Source organism: Homalodisca vitripennis, chromosome 5 (genome assembly GCF_021130785.1).
Source record: "Homalodisca vitripennis isolate AUS2020 chromosome 5, UT_GWSS_2.1, whole genome shotgun sequence".
NCBI lineage: Eukaryota > Metazoa > Arthropoda > Insecta > Hemiptera > Cicadellidae > Homalodisca > Homalodisca vitripennis.
In genome coordinates this window covers 21,776,316-21,793,063 of record NC_060211.1, presented here as the reverse complement: position 1 = coordinate 21,793,063, position 16,748 = coordinate 21,776,316, and positions in this window count along the sequence as shown.

The following is a 16,748-nucleotide window of genomic DNA, read 5'->3' as shown; positions in this document are numbered from 1 at the left end:
CGGCATCTTGCAAGTCGTTCGGGATACCCAGGGGGAAGTTGGGAATTTTGCACAGCCCTCTTTCGAAATCCCATACTCTCATTTGAACAGTAACCAATTCCAGGTTAGTCCAAAAGTTAAATTGGTACGCAACAGTTTTAAATCATGAACAAAATTAAGGAAAACTTAATCACCTTCATACCTAAGACTTGTATCCTAGGACGATTAATAATGGAATGCCATTGTAGTGTTTGACTATAATTAAGTTGATGTTTTTAAAATCTGAATGTTTCTTAGTAATTATCATTATTTTTTAACTGCCCAATGGATAATTACAAGTGAGAGAGAGAGAGATCTAGAGTTATGTAGAATTGATTATAGAGATTCTGGTCTAGGACTTTGTAATCAAATCAAATTTTCAACCCTAAATCTCCTCCAAATCTTGGTAACTTTGCAATACACCATAGCATGTAAGAGGAAGAGTAAACGCCGCTTCTACATTTGTTCTTAAAATTCTACTAACGCAGCCACAATCCATCTTGAAAATTTGGTATTTACGGGACCGGATTCTTTGATTCATCTTAAGTATTACCCAATGAAAGCATTGGATTTCCAACTTAACTCGAATTTCTAATGCTCTAGGAAATTTGAGCAGAAGCGTGTTTTTAATGTCTATAACTGGTATTTTAGGTCTAGGTAGAAGAATAAATGATCTTCATTTAAAACATTAGTTGAACTTTACTGACCTTACAATATACGATAGCAGTAACTGGCATCTCGGGAAGTGATACAAGCGAAGTACCATAAATTCACCTCACTGGAACTGTGTAAAAGCAATTCTATTGTTTGGTAATCGTTCGACCTCTTGGCAATATTCCAAGCGGCCGACAGTATAGGGAAGTTCTCGCGGCTAATTACGTTATATAACTATGTATGGATTTCATAGGAAATGTATTTATTTGCTGCACAATTGACTGTCGTATGTACTCTCCCATTGTCCAGGTTTTGTTTCTGGTGTACCATGAAACAAAACCATGCAATTTAGTCTCAGTGCATAAAACTCCTCCACATACAAGTCATATACAAAGGCATATTCTGTTATCAAGCATGCTTCAGAAACATCAACAAATCATCAACACTTTTTGAACTAATTGGTAGTTTTTGGATCAGATTAATTCCTTTCCCAATTTTTGCTTCTCAGGCTAACGCAATGGTAGTGCATTGTGCCAATGGTTAGTTTTTTAACCAATCTTTTGTTACCCATGAAGAACCATATGTACATTATATGTCAGCTTAGAACATTATATGGACGAGTATATAACAAATTTCAAGTAAGATGGTAATTACAAAAAATTTGTTCTATTAATATTAATACGATTATATAAAATATTTTTAATACACATAAATTATTTTCAAGTGTAGATTTCCGGATGAGGAGCTGAACTTAAGCAAATTCACAATACGTAGGATTATTTTACTAAATAGGATATTACTGGAGGTTTTTCTTCCTGCACGATGAAAGTCAAAGCACCGTTCTCATTTGTCTATGTATTATAGTATGGTATACTACCTTCTGTCAATAGTCCAGAATTTTTGTTTTATGCCTTATGCCGTTCAGAAACCAAATTTCCGAATTATTTATTGATATTAAATACCGTACTATACATTATATACCAATTCTGGGCTTGAAATTAACTAATTATTATTGATTACTTGATTAAGGAAACAATTATAAAGTACTTTATGATTGTAAGATTAAATTACTAAATTTATAAATTGAGAATAGTTGTGGATAATAGCCATTATATATTTTTACTTTCTTGGAAGATGTTACTCAGCACAATATTTCATTCGTAGTCCTTACAGAAGCGAGTCGATTCGAACTTGGCAGAATACTCGTGATTACTGGGAATCCCGATAGAGCAAGAGTCACTTACTCATACGTTTGAACACATACCCATAAATATCTCAGCCCAACGCCTCTCCAGCATGTCATTATCCTGCTTTATTAAGTTGGACATTTTTTATTATCTCATTGAAGATGTATACTTCCTATTTGAATCTACAAAAACCGATATGTTTCTTATACCTAGCCAACCCTATGAATGTCCACAGAGGCGCACCACACAAATCTCTAGATATTGTAATAGAATAGCAGCTGATTGCATATATTCAAAGGATCGCTAGCTCTAACCTACTTTGGAAAATAAATGTTGGAGTACCTGAAGCTCTTTTAATGTAAGCTATGTAGTTAGGGTATCAAAGAAGACCTAGATAGCAACAGTCATTTGCCATATGCTTCTGGACAAATCATGGGGCCTTAAATATAAATGGTCTATTCGTCATACACGATAATAATATCAACAATATCTTACACCTCACTAGTATAGTGACACAACACAAGGAAACGACAGCAAAAAATATAGTGGCTAGCCTGTCTGAATATAACCACACTGGTCCGATTGCAGCCTTGGAGAAAATGCTGGATCACACTTCCACATATGAAGGAGGAAACAATGAACTTAAGCCTAAGTCGGACACAAAATTTAAGTTCCTTTCATAGGACATTAAGAGGTACTTGAGTATCTTCAAAGAGGTTACATAGGGTTTGATATTTAATCCAGTTATAGACATCAAGACTGTCAAAATTAATTTTGAATATCCATGTATGGTAATAATACCGTAAATCCAAGAGTGGGCTGTAGGCGGGGTCAAGAGAAAACCTGGGTGGTTGACTTGGTGCACATACCCATGACAAAATGAATGACAAAGCTGAAATGGGTATTACAGAATCTAAATATGTGATTGCAAAATCCCTAAGAACGCATACGACGATTTTCCAAGGAAAAGTCTACGCAGTATTCAGGAATGTGTCTGAATGTCTTAGAGAAGGAGATGGAACACAATCTACAACGTTTTTGACAGCCAATTAGCTCTAGAACGTCTTATATCTGTGAGTCGAAGACTGTTCTGGAATGCATTAACAAATTGTAAAGGGACAACCATCTAATCATTGCATGAGTCCTAGGTCATGTTGGTATAGAAGGGAACGATAAGGCTGACAATCTAATTAAAGCTCGAGCTTCTCTTCCATTTTAGGCCCAAAACCGTTTCTTTATATTTCTAAAAGCCAGCTAATGTTGGAAATCAGACAGTGGGAAGATAATAACAATAAATATGTCTTGAAATATACATCAGGCAACAGACAAGCAAAACTTTTCATTAGGTACTCGTGCCAAAGAACCAAGCAAATATTATCGCTCGGCAAGGATGCCTGGTTGGTCCTAAGGTGCACTGTATCCCCCTCACTGGACAGCATTATGGAAGGGTTGAGAGCAAAGGGTATGCCTCCTCTGTGAGGAGATACCAGGGACAGCAGCACTTTGGAAAATACTGTGGTAAAGGATACTACGCTACTTAATTAAATGGCAAGAGTGAACCCTATGAGTAATTTGATTTGCTTGAAAGTCTAAAACTGTGTTAGCAAAATTAGCAGGTTTATATCGCTATAGACTAAAACTAGCCGCAGTAATGGGCGGGTAGCATTGTCTAAATACCCCTATAATAATACATAGATAAACTGCAAACGTCGAGATGTTGCATTGAATCTCAATGGATACGCAATATATATTCAATGGATTGATAGGTCTATCCTACTGCAGAGAATGACTGTAGGATTGGCCCGCAGCTCTCTTTGCGTTAAAGGCTTAAACAACAGCCTCTGAGGCAAGGCATCCAGAGCTGTTAATCTATACACGAGGGAGTGCTTTCCCCTGGTCGTTTTCACTGGAGAGGCTACAATGGAGTTGGCCTTCTTTTCATCTAAAGTAACACGACTGAGATAGTTTCCGCTACCCTCTTGGGAATTTCAACAGGAGGCAACACTGTTCTAACCTTAGCCATCCTGAATATCCTGTCACTCCCGGAGCAAGCTCGTACAGGTTCTTTTAGAACAAAGTAGAAGGAGAGGTTTCTTAACTTCTCGTTCTAATCTAAGGAACTTCCTTATTCACCGTGGGAGTTTGTAACGATTTAAATATCACTATCTTGCGATAACAGTATCGTCGAGAAATCTAGCGCCTTATCGTTGTGGCAAACAAAGCAAGCTTCTACTCTCTATAGGCTTAAGGGCTTTTTTGTTACTCTCTAGATTGTTGCTAAATTGTAATTAATTTTAATACTTATTTATAATGGTTGACACTAATATTCTTGTTTTTAAGATAGTTTCTGAGTTAAGGCGTCCAGTGTCATTAGCGCGACTAATTGTTACTGCAACACATATTTTGCAAATATTAAAGGGAATTTGGAGAATTGCTAACTGTAAAAAAATAATGATTAAAATACACCTTTTACTATAATAATGGATGTTTATTAATTATTTTTACTCAATTTAGTAATGAATTTATAACATTTCATACATTTGCAAAGATGGAAACATATAATTTAAGTACACATTTTTAATTACTTTATACAGTTTTAATGTATAACTTCAGGCATTGCAGCAGTAATTATAGCATAATAAATAGATCCTCATATATTCTTTGCATTGAGGCTATTGTTATATCAGGTAGGCTAAGTGTGTATGACTGTAAAATCAAACAATGCTACGAGTTTTCTAAGTGTATTATCTCTATACCACACCTTCAGAAAGGTTTGATAATTGAAATTCCATTAATCATATTTTATAAGATTTTCAAACATTTCAAAAATTTAAACTAATAAAAATTTCTAAACTAATAAAACTAACTAAAATTATAGTCAAAGACTTCACAGTGCTGCTTTGAGGAAGAGTGATACAATCACATTGATTCTTGTAACAACTCAAATTATAGTCAAAGACTTCACAGTGCTGCTTTGAGGAAGAGTGATACAATCACATTGATTCTCGTAACAACTCAAATTATAGTCAAAGACTTCACAGTGCTGCTTTGAGGAAGAGTGATACAATCACATTGATTCTCGTAACAACTCAAATTATAGTCAAAGACTTCACAGTGCTGCTTTGAGGAAGAGTGATACAATCACATTGATTCTTGTAACAACTCAAATTATAGTCAAAGACTTCACAGTGCTGCTTTGAGGAAGAGTGATACAATCACATTGATTCTCGTAACAACTCAAATTAAGGTACTTCAAAGTTTCATTATAATTTGAAGTTTGAGTTAGTGAAACATGTATGTATAATAATGACCTCTGAGCATTTAATGCAGGACTATTGTTACTAATCCATAATCGAATATAGTATGGAACGTTTAAATAAATATACTATCGCAAGATTCAAGCTCTTGCAGATTTTTGGCCTTTTTTAAGTCAGTGGAATATTTACGCTTACTAAATAAACTTGTTTCAGTCATACAGACATACAGACAGGCAGATAGTGCGATGATTTATGTAAGTAAATCTAAGTCTAGTAATTACCGAGCCTATGTCAGCTGGAATAACCGCGGTAGGCCGGTGATTTCTAATATTAATACATGTGCTTTAGTATTAGTATATTTTATCAGTTATTTTACTTACGGTATTTACTTTCGTACTGAAAATAAAAATACACTAACGTATACATGTGCCACATAGTAGTTATAGTTATCTCTCCAAAACAAATCTTATGACAAAATCCATTTAGTTCATACAAGTTTGGTCAACCCCAAATAAATGTTTACTATAATTTGTAAATGGGTTGAGCTTTAGCGAAACATGTCATTTCTGTATGTTTATCTATCTGTCCACAAGATAACTAGAAAACGAACTGACCTAAAAGACTTGTAACTGTGCAGGATGCTTCATTTATTTATGAAGAAAACAATTCTATGACGGAGCTTGTCACTACATGGGATTTGGCTGAGCGTGTTAGTGAATATGTTAACATAATTGGTCTTAGGGGTAACTACGATGGCAACGAAAAATGGCAGAATAAATCAATTCAAACAAACTTAACACGTATTGTAGCCTAACTATCCCAACACACAAAATATTGTTATTTAAAATTTAATTGTGAATTACTGCGTAGAGATTTATAACTTTAACACTAACATGAACGTTAATTTATTGAACATAAATCTAAATATAATTATCATGACTTTCAATTTCGTATGAAATTTCATTTCTACAAGAATAAGTTCTGCGATGCATGATTTTTGTATCAATTTGTTATGAGTGTCTGACATATGAGTATCTGTCGAATGGAAATGAGCTACAGATTTAAAAGTTTGCGTGTAACCTCAGCAAAGCCTGTTACGACTCGTTGTCTGGTGTACTTTTACAAACGTATCTAATGAATTTTTACTTTAGCCTACAATATGGATGTACTCTGTAACATTCAGATTTTTTATCAAAGAAGGAGTACCACATCCCAAATTCAAAGTTTCAAGTCCATACCTCATTTTACCTCGTCAGACAAACATGCAGTTGAGCATGCAGTGATCAGCATCCCTAGGAATACTCACTTTTGTTTCTCCGCGGCTTCTCACAAGTGGGTCAGTTTTAAACAAATTATACTTTATATTTTTAAAGCAATAAGTACTTTTTTATTAATTTCAACTACACTCTTTGGCATTTTAGGAAAACATACCAAACTTTAAGCCTCCTGAGTGCAAAAATAACCATCCATAATGTCGGAAGGCTCCCAACTAAATACGCAGTCCGCTTTTCGGGTGTCATTGGTAAAACTAACAACATTCTTTTTTTATGTATGAAAATAATCATTGCTAGTATACTTTTTAGAGGGACAGGGTAAAAACTTGAAATATTTTATATATCTTTGAGATAACAAATCAACCTTTTTTCTGTTGTGTTTTACCTTATCAATCTCCACGGGTAAATACGACCTTGAGATTAACAGCTAATCTACAAATCGCATCACACCTGATTGCATGTGTGTAACTGTGATAGATAACAGTTATCTATATACGAGTCTAATTGGAACCTATCACGTGTGTAATTAACCTCCATCACATAACAAACCAACCTTTATTTTCTGTTGTATTTGACCTAAATATTCATCACGGGTAGACACAACTTTGAGGTTAACAGCTCAACTACAAATCTCATCACACTCTGGTTGCATGTGTGTAATTGTGATAGATAACACTTATCTGTATACGTGTCTAATCGTGAATCTTAAATACTGCAGAGCACCGTGAATTATAGGGTAACATTAAGTTTTACGACCTCTCGAAATCGGAATACAGTAAGCAGTTCGTAAGTACCGTCGCCCTAACATATTTTAAACCTGTAATCTTACGCTCAGAAGAGGAAAAATCTGTTTTTAAATCTACATCTCTTATTTGTTTGGCTAACGTCAGGGAAAGGCAACACAGTATAAATTTAATGAGGTGAGAACCAGAAATAAAAAGCAACACTTAATACCTTAAGCGAGAGGGAGAGGTAGTTCTCGTCCCATGCTTCGAAAGCCGAAAAAACGTACTTTGAATTTGAATTTGGACGTGAGAAAAAAGCCACCGTGCTACAGATCATATTTACTACGTTTTTCTTTAAATTTAAGGGAGGGATTTTGGAATTCATGGGCCCAAATGTAACTTATATCTCTGGGCAACCCAATGGATGTCCAGGTGTAGCACATCACTAACCGCAAAGAGTGATACTCGTACAATAGATTAAAAGGGTAGATTGATAGGTGAAGGTTACTACAGAAGATGACTGTTAGTGTGGATGGAGCTCTATTGATGATAAAGGCTATTGCTAGACTAAATATGAGGAAGTACTGTTACCTACACAGTCTGATTGGGGCAGGCTGGAACATAGTGAAGGTCATTGGGGAAATGTTAAACTTCAATGCGAACAGGAATAACTTACTACTTAGCCAGAATGGATATTTTCTGTGTATGTGTCACAGGTTAGGATCATTATATCAGGTTTGCCCTTTACATTACAAAGCTGCTTTGTAATGCTAACATTATTTAACTTTTATTTTCTATGAATTATTTTCTGTAAATGTTCTTTCTATATATTTTAATGAAATTATTATGTTTAAATATTTTCAGCAATAATGTATTTTTCCAGTAATCTTAAGATATTCAATGTGATTGGTTCACTTTATTTCAAATAAGGGTTACAAATATTTCTTATAATATGTTTTAAGTACCTAATAAAATAGTTTTGTAAGCTCGATTTTGTGATTGAAAAAATGTACATGAAATTCTAAGCTCCTTCAGAAACCTTCTTTATTAAAGGAGAAAATTTGGTTTTATTACTCCAAGTGAAATTACAGGTGTTTAAAATAGGTAATTTAGGCCTTTTTGTAAGCCCGCTCAAACAAAAACGGCTGGTGATAAAAATTTTTATTTGTACAGCATATACATGTGGTATAGCTTGGTTGAGTAGCGTGTTTTTATTTTAAAAATGTTTAATTTAGTTAATAAAAACGCATTTTAAACCTTTAATTAATTTAGAAATAATGTTTATTAAGAAAATATATATTTAATACACACATATTTTTTCAAATTGTCTTAATAATTAATCATTAAATGAATAGCTAAGCGCTAATTTTGAGAACGGCTAAATAAGGTTGGCTAATTCTTTTTAATATTCTTTAAAGGGTATGGAAGGCTTATTATGAAAAGTAAGGTCTTAATAGTTTCCCGTAATACTGTGGGATTCGGAAAACGTTTTTTAGGTTTCAGTTAACCAAATTTAACTGGTACCAAGGTTATCTTCGATTTACAATCACTTATCGCAGGAGTGTTTAGCATATATGCAATTTAAAGACGATATACCACGAAAAACAAGTTAATTGGCAAAAATTTGCGTCCAAAGTGACAGGTGATAATAGTTAGCAATGTGTACTTATTATGATTATCTAACTCAAAAGTTCATGTAATTTTCTTAAACTAACTGTTGCCCGTGGTTTCACACGATTTGTTGTGAGTATTTATATATATATATATATATATATATATATATATATATATATATATATATATAAATTACATCCAAATTAATGGAACAGTTATGGGCACCAGGATGGCACCTGCGTATGCTAATCTATTTATGGCAAAATTAGAAGAAGATTTTTTGAATTCTCAATCCTACAAACCTCTTGTATGGTTGAGATTCATTGACGATATTTTTATGATCTGGAATAATAGCTTTGAACATTTAAAAGAATTTTTGGAAAATCTGAACAAATTCTCTATTTTGGAATTTACCTGGAAATTTTTCTAAAGAAATCATAACATTCTTGGATGTAGATGTTTTTATTAAATCTAGATTTCTCAAAACAAAAATTCATATTAAAGACAGTAACACAATGGATTATCTACATTTCAACAGCTGCCATCCTGTACATGTCAAAAAATCAGTACCAAAGGGTTTGTCAGTTAGGGCCAAAAATTATGTACTGATAGTGCAGATTTTCAAAATTATCTAGAAAAACTTGGAAATGCATTTGTAAAAAGAAAATAACCTTCAAAATTTATAAATAATCAAATTAAACACTCTAATGTTCATAAAAAACCAAAATAATGATGATGTAAAATTTATAACAAAATATTTTCCTGGTTTATATAAAACAAACAATATTCTAAGAACGGCACACAAAATTCTTGAATCTTCACCAATTACTAAAAACATATTTTCAAAACCACCCAGGCTATTGTTTCGTAGAAATACTAACCTGAAAAATCTTCTGGTACGGCCCAAATTGCCACCTACTGACATTCAAAATTCAGAAAAGAAGAAAAGTTTTAAGTGTCAACCCTGAAAAGACAAACGATGTAATACTTGCAAAATTATAAAATCGTCCAATTTTTTTACCAGTAGTAAAACAAAGAAAATTTACCCTATCAGAGGAGAAATTAATTGCAAAAGCAAAAATGTAATTTATCAATTAACATGTAAAAATTTTGCAATGGATTATGTTGGATTGACAACCAATCCATTGCACATAAGAATGAATAATCATCGTTGTTCGTCTAAAAAACAGGATGAAAAATTGGTTTCACAACACGCATTAGGCCACCAACAAAATTTTGAACAATGTTATTCATTGAAAGGTATTTGCAAAGTACCAGAAGATGGAAACAAAATTTACTTAGAAAATTTAGAACAGGCACATCAGTTAATATTAAAATCAAAAGTACCCTTTGGTCTGAATAAAATATGAAATGATCAATTGTTTTTGTTATTATAATTTTTTTCTAAATTATTTTTCTAAATTCTTTCTCTGTTCATGATATTTCTCTTTGGTGTTAATCACATGTTCAAAAATTCCTGTTTATTTATTTACGCAAATGTTTATTTATTTCCTTGTGTAAATTTTGTTGCTGTGTTATTTTTGTTTTATACTTTTTATTATACCTTTTATTATACCTTTTTGAAAACGGCAAAGCCGAAATATTAAAGGAAATTTAAACTAAGAAGTCTAATTTGTTTATTATATTATATTATATATATATACAGTATATATATATATACATATATACATACATACTCACAACAAATCTATATATATATATATATATATATATATATATAGCTGAGATTGTTATGTTGCGCCAATTAAGAGAATTCAAATACATAGGTCTCGTAGACCTACTTCATTAAATAGTGTTTAATGCTACCCATTGCCATATATTTTGTGCCTAAGATACATCCAATGTCATAGTTATTTTTATTGTGTGCTTATATATTATGGTCAGAAGCCTATTGTGGTTAAGGAAGAAAACCTTACGAAGTTCGAGCAACATTTGAAAATAACTTTTCATAAGGTTTTTATAAGGTTTATTAAGGTTGTTTAAGAATTATTGTTTTTTCTCAGACTGCAGTGTGGAAAATAATGGATAACTGAGCCATTTTAGTGTTGATTTCTCTGTTTTCCGCTTTTTTCCAAATGCCATTTCACAATGTCAAGGAAGTCCAGCATAACTTATGTGCCGACATTTACAGCTTTGTTTATTAAGCTTGGTTTTATAACGTATATTTCCATCTATTTCAGGTAATTTTATAGATAGAACATTTTTATTGTCTTAAAAAACGTTCATTGTTTTATGAAAGAACAGGTAGTTTACCGCAATACGAGAGTTTAAAGATGTCTTGAAGTTTGTTTGGATATAAAACTTTCAATGACATTCACTAATAAAAGCAAACTTTTTTTATTATAGTATTGCAAAATAAATTAGTGGGTCAATCTGATATTTTATTGAATAAAAAGAGTTCATATAAACTTGTTAAATTCACAAATATAACCAATGTATACTAATCGCAACCTAAACATCATCAGTTAGTTGACGATTTGTTAGATAACCTTTTAAACAAAATAAGGCCGCGATACACAAAAACTTCTACGTTGCCACCCAGACCTTAATCAGGCCAAACTTAAAAAAGAATAGGTGGGTACAGTACAAGGAGTGAAGTTAGTTAGTGACTTCAGCTAGCGAAAGTCCACCTAAGTTTCACAAGCAGCTACAGATTTTCCCCAATGTTATTTTCATAAAGAAATAATGGAAGGAAGAAGTCATGGAACTAGAAATTTTAATTATTTCTTAAATGTATTCCTAAAATGAAAGTAGCTCTCAAAGTTCCCAGGGCACAATGAGAGAGGTTAATCAACTTCTATTAATGATTGCTTTATGTAAAGCTAGAACATAGCCTTCAGACTCTGTCCCCATGTATGGTATGTATTTATAAATAAAAAATTTACAACTATTACCAAAGATATCAATATTGTATGGCACATGAAATGTTACGCAAAAATGTTTACTGTACATGGAGTGATGTCGTTATTGCTGAACAGGCTATAATGAGTCGTATTATTAAGCCTTCGTAGAAATAAAGGCTGCGCTATAAAATTTGTTTTCGTTGCGTTCTAAACGAGAGAGTAAAAAGGTCATTCCTCCATAGTACTCCAGAATCCCAGAGCCCATTTACATTGTATAAGCACAAACCTGGTTTTTTTTCTTAAAATCTATAGAGGAATTGATCGCCAGTCCGCTAGTTTTGGTGAAGGTCGAAATGGAAAACTACCAAAAAGTTTAACAATATTAAATCCTTTCTTTCTTGGGTTACATTTTTTCTAATTTTATACACGGAAAAACCAACAGTGGAATACATAATGGTTATATCACTGTCACATAAAGAGACTCACAGTTACCACTCTTATGGTCTCTTCAAGGTTAGCTGACAACGAGTTAACATTTAGAAAAGAAAAACAATGTGAGAAAAAACTTGATTCTTATTAATAACCCTTTTATATCCTTCCGTTTCTATCCCAACATAACTAATGTAACTGACCACTGATTTCGTTTTTGGAAAATATTCCTTTGTCGATTTCACAAAAAACCAGGACGTCTGCTTATTCAATGCTAATTGGCACGTTTCCAAGACAATAGAGCGTGTTGACGTCCCGCTTCCTTTCCTGGTCTAGGCTTAAAAAAATAGTAAAAGACCAATACCACGTGCACAGACTGTCTCCCATCTATAGTGATCCACCGTATTCTGCTAAAGAGTGTGTCAAGATTTTAAATACAATACACCAATTTATATTCAAATCATTTCTTTATCTTCAAATATATTCTTTATACGAAACTTATATTTTGCTAAATTTATCTTAGATTAACTATGCAAGTCGCATTTATTAATTGAATTTCAATTTATAAAAGACATTTCAAGCCTAAACACAGGGTGTACTGCACATAAAGCCTATCTCCTTTGTTCTTCAGAAGGGTTTACTTTTATGTGATTTATACCTTTCAGTTGAATCTACAGTTGAAGCAGCAAAAACCGATGTGTCACTTCTGGACTTCAAATCTGGACAACCTTATGGATGTCCAGGAGCAATAATGTCGAGATTCTGGGGCGTAAGGGTAATCCGATAAGTCTATTCTACTGCGGGAAATAACTGTTGGAGTTGGTTAGGTTCGTTCCCTAAGTGCCAAAGGTTCTTGCTAGCCTCAACATAATGGTGTGACGTCCCCTGCCTACTTTGACTGGAGAGGCTGGCTCAGAGCTGGCATCCCCTTCTTTCGAGGAAAACATGACTTGAAATTAGTGTTCTAAATTCATCCTCACGGATCTCGATAGCAGGTAGCACCCTACCCCCAACCTTACCCATCCCGAATATCCTGTCACTCCGGAATCATCGCAAAGATTCTTTTAGGAATCTGTGCTATTTCTTAGATTCTTATCCTAAGAGTACAACAAAAAAACCTATTACCGTAGATTGCCTATTAGTTTTTTTTTATTGTTTTTACAATTATTTCAATTATGTTTCTAATTTTGTCCATTCAAATGACATCCACCTGTATTAATCATCCAGTTTTACCATTATAAATTCTATTTTTGTGTCCTTAAATGAATAACTTGTTGGTTTTTCATATGTTATAAAGGTTTAATTGTATTATGAAGTGGAAACCCATCGCCAATATGCTGCATCAATTTCCTTCTGTTACTGAACTTCTAAATACAAAATACTTTTCATTACTTCATATGAATATTAATGAATATTTCATTAAAATATAATTTAAAAATATTTAAAATTTCCTATGATAAATCTAGGACGAATTCCAATTGTGCAACTAGAATTAAAATCAGATACTAAAATAGGAGTATTATTAATCATTATTATATAAATATTAATTATATAACAGTAATTAGTAATAGGAGTATATAATTTTGAGTTAAATTTCTGAATTATTAATTAGTTTAAAGTAAAAAAACCCGGAAGTGGTGCTAAATTAATAATAATATCTGTTTGCATGTTGTAGTTATTAGAAGTTATATTAGTTAGTTAGTAGATTGTTTAGTAATTAGAAGAATAAATGACACGTACCTGGAGTGCAGTAGGCACTGATTAGTCGTTAACTGTACGGAGCTGCAGTTAAAGAAACCTCAATGATAACTGTAGTTACTAGCTTATAATTACATCACATAAGGAAATACAGTAATGTTTTGTTACGAAGATATGGAGACTAATAGAAAAGTTTTAAGGAAACTTTGAAGGAAGCTGAAAAAAGCTACCAGCAGTATGTTTGGGTGTTTGCTAGAAATTAAAACTCCAGAAATAATCTAATACATATGAGAGTTTAAGGTTCACTTAGTTACGATATCGTGAATGCTTATGCATTTAATGATTTGCCTAAAGTTATCAGGGCCGAACTCTTTTAGTTATGCGGTCAAAGGGTTAAAACTTGAAAAATACTAAAATCGTTTTCTTGTCTTCACTAATATTTTATATCCGTAATATTCTACCTAAATACAATATACTGCTTGAAAGTATTTATTATAATTTCTTAGCAGCCTAGTAGATTTCTTCAACTTTCAGAATAGGCCTATATGCGTACATAGTTTTTAATACAAAACGTGATATATGTATTATTCTAGGAGCTGAGAACCAATTTGCACTCAATAAGCAAACAACCTGGCTTTTCTTAAAATCCATAAAGGAATTTTTGTAAAGAGAAAAACCGATTGTCGGTTGTTTTTTTTTAGGTGGGGGTCGAATGAGAGAGTATAGAAGGGTTAGAAATATGAAATGACCATTTTCCTTTTATAGTTATATTTGCTTGATACATTTAACTGACAGTCAGACACGTTATGGCCGTCAAATAACTAAATAAATAGAGTGGAAATCACAGCTTTGAGGATCTGTATATAGTGGTTAGCTGACATAATTTCAACATTTATTTACGCTTCTGTCAGTTGATTTTAGTTCAGCTAAAAAAGTTGATCAGAAGAAAAATTGTCATTTCTAGTGTTCTCTTTTGACTTTTATTTCACTTTTCAAATTTTGACCTCCACCAAAATTAACGGGACTGGTAATTTCTTAGGAAAATTTCCTATTTTGGTTTTTCAAGAAAATTATTGTTGTGTGCTTATACAGTGTACATTGTCTCTCGCCTATAATGTTTTCTTTCAATTACCAATAAGCAAGTACGTTATATCTTCATAGGATCCTAATAAATTGCAATTTATATTATGTCACGTACCATATGCTATTCTGAAATTGGCCAATTGGTAAATACTGGCAATTAACTTTTTCTAGTAAGTAGAGTTCCCAAAAATGTTATAATTAAGTTACAGAAAACATTTCTTTAACCACAACTTTAATGTAAAAACCTCTTTAAATAATAAAAACTCGTTCACAACATGACCATTGAATATTACATATGTGTGTTTGTTTTGTGTTAAATAGTTTTATAGCATACGAAACATTCTTATTTTACTGTAAACAATTATAGTTATTGGACAGTTTTCAAATTGCATGTAAATTACCATAATCGAATCAAATATATTCACTCTTATTTTTTAGATTTTTTATTTTAAACACCAGCAGGGCAGGATGCACGGCTTTTGCAATGGATAGGAATTTGTCAATTCGACAATCGAACCGCTTCGACTGTTTTATAATGGAGTCGTTGGGCTAACAAACTAATGATGTAATCAACGGTTTACGTATTATATAAACAGGGTTGTTGGCCCAACGAACCATATAAGCTAATAGTCTTACTAAAAAAAGTTTGGATCGTTAGCCTAACAAACCATGAATGTTTAGATTGTAAATAAACAGTGCACGTTGGCCTAATGAATAATTCTAATTATGTTTTTTACTTTTCAATAGACCAGTCCAATCACACTATCGACCATTGGCTAAACGTTCCTCTTATTTAGAATTAGATTCAGTGTTAAAGTTTGTTCGACCAAAAATCAATTTAGTAATCGAATCAGACATGTACATGTCTATGACTATCGAATATGTCACAATGCATGATTTACATTAAAATATAATATTATTCTATTGATTGACATTATAAAATTCCTAATAAATGTTTTCTAGTAAAACAAAAAATGGCTATGACCGAATTACATGAATGAGCCCCTATTATTACTGATCTCATACTGCTACTATTTAACGCAGTTCCCCATACGGACTACCAACCCCACCTCGGCTGCTGCTGAATCGAATGTAGCTGAGGAAATGTGATGTGCGTTTGTCCTCTATTGTTTATCTTCTAGCCGAGGAGGAGCTACATATTATGAACGAAGGCCGGAGTAGTTACAATAAGTACTGTTACTGTCGCTAGTTGTGCAAGGAATTGTTATTTTAAACTTCATTTAAAAGTTTCCACAACGAATTGAGTTAACTCAGACAAAGATATATGTTTCTCTGTCTATAGTGTAACCATCAATCCTGAGTTAAAATTTACGTCTTTTGCGACAGAAAATGGTTATTATCTCTAAATTTGCTTAATGACGTTAGGTTATTCACTAAAAGTATACTTCTTCAAAAGATTTCCAGAATATTTGGAGTAGGAGCTCCTCCATACAAACTGCCATATGTAGAAAACCTTCATAGGCTGGAATCCAAGGTTTACGGTGGCTGCAAAGGTCAATTTCCCAGATGTCACAAGTTTCTAGAAGATGAAATCTTGGGTCCAAGTCAACGTTCTTTCAAAGGTTGATTCCCAGGTGGTAAAGCTTTTAAAAGGTGGATTCTTGGGCTAAACTTAGTATCATTTCAAAGGTTGAGAGCATCCAGATGCTGAAAACTTTTAGAAGCTGGAAGATACTTCCAAGAGCTCCCGGACACCAAAGGCTTCTAGAACCTGGGAGCTTTCAGATTCGTTGAACTCTCGTAGTCTGTGAACTTCCAGAAGATGTGAGCTATCACAGATGGGTAACTGCCATATTCTAGGAGTTCTAAGACAGATCCTAAGTGACTGTTTTTATCGACTTTGACGAAAACCGAATTAAATCTTTTTATCGCTGAACCAAAATATCTCTTTTATATAAGTAATTTTTATAAATTTGGTTTAGTA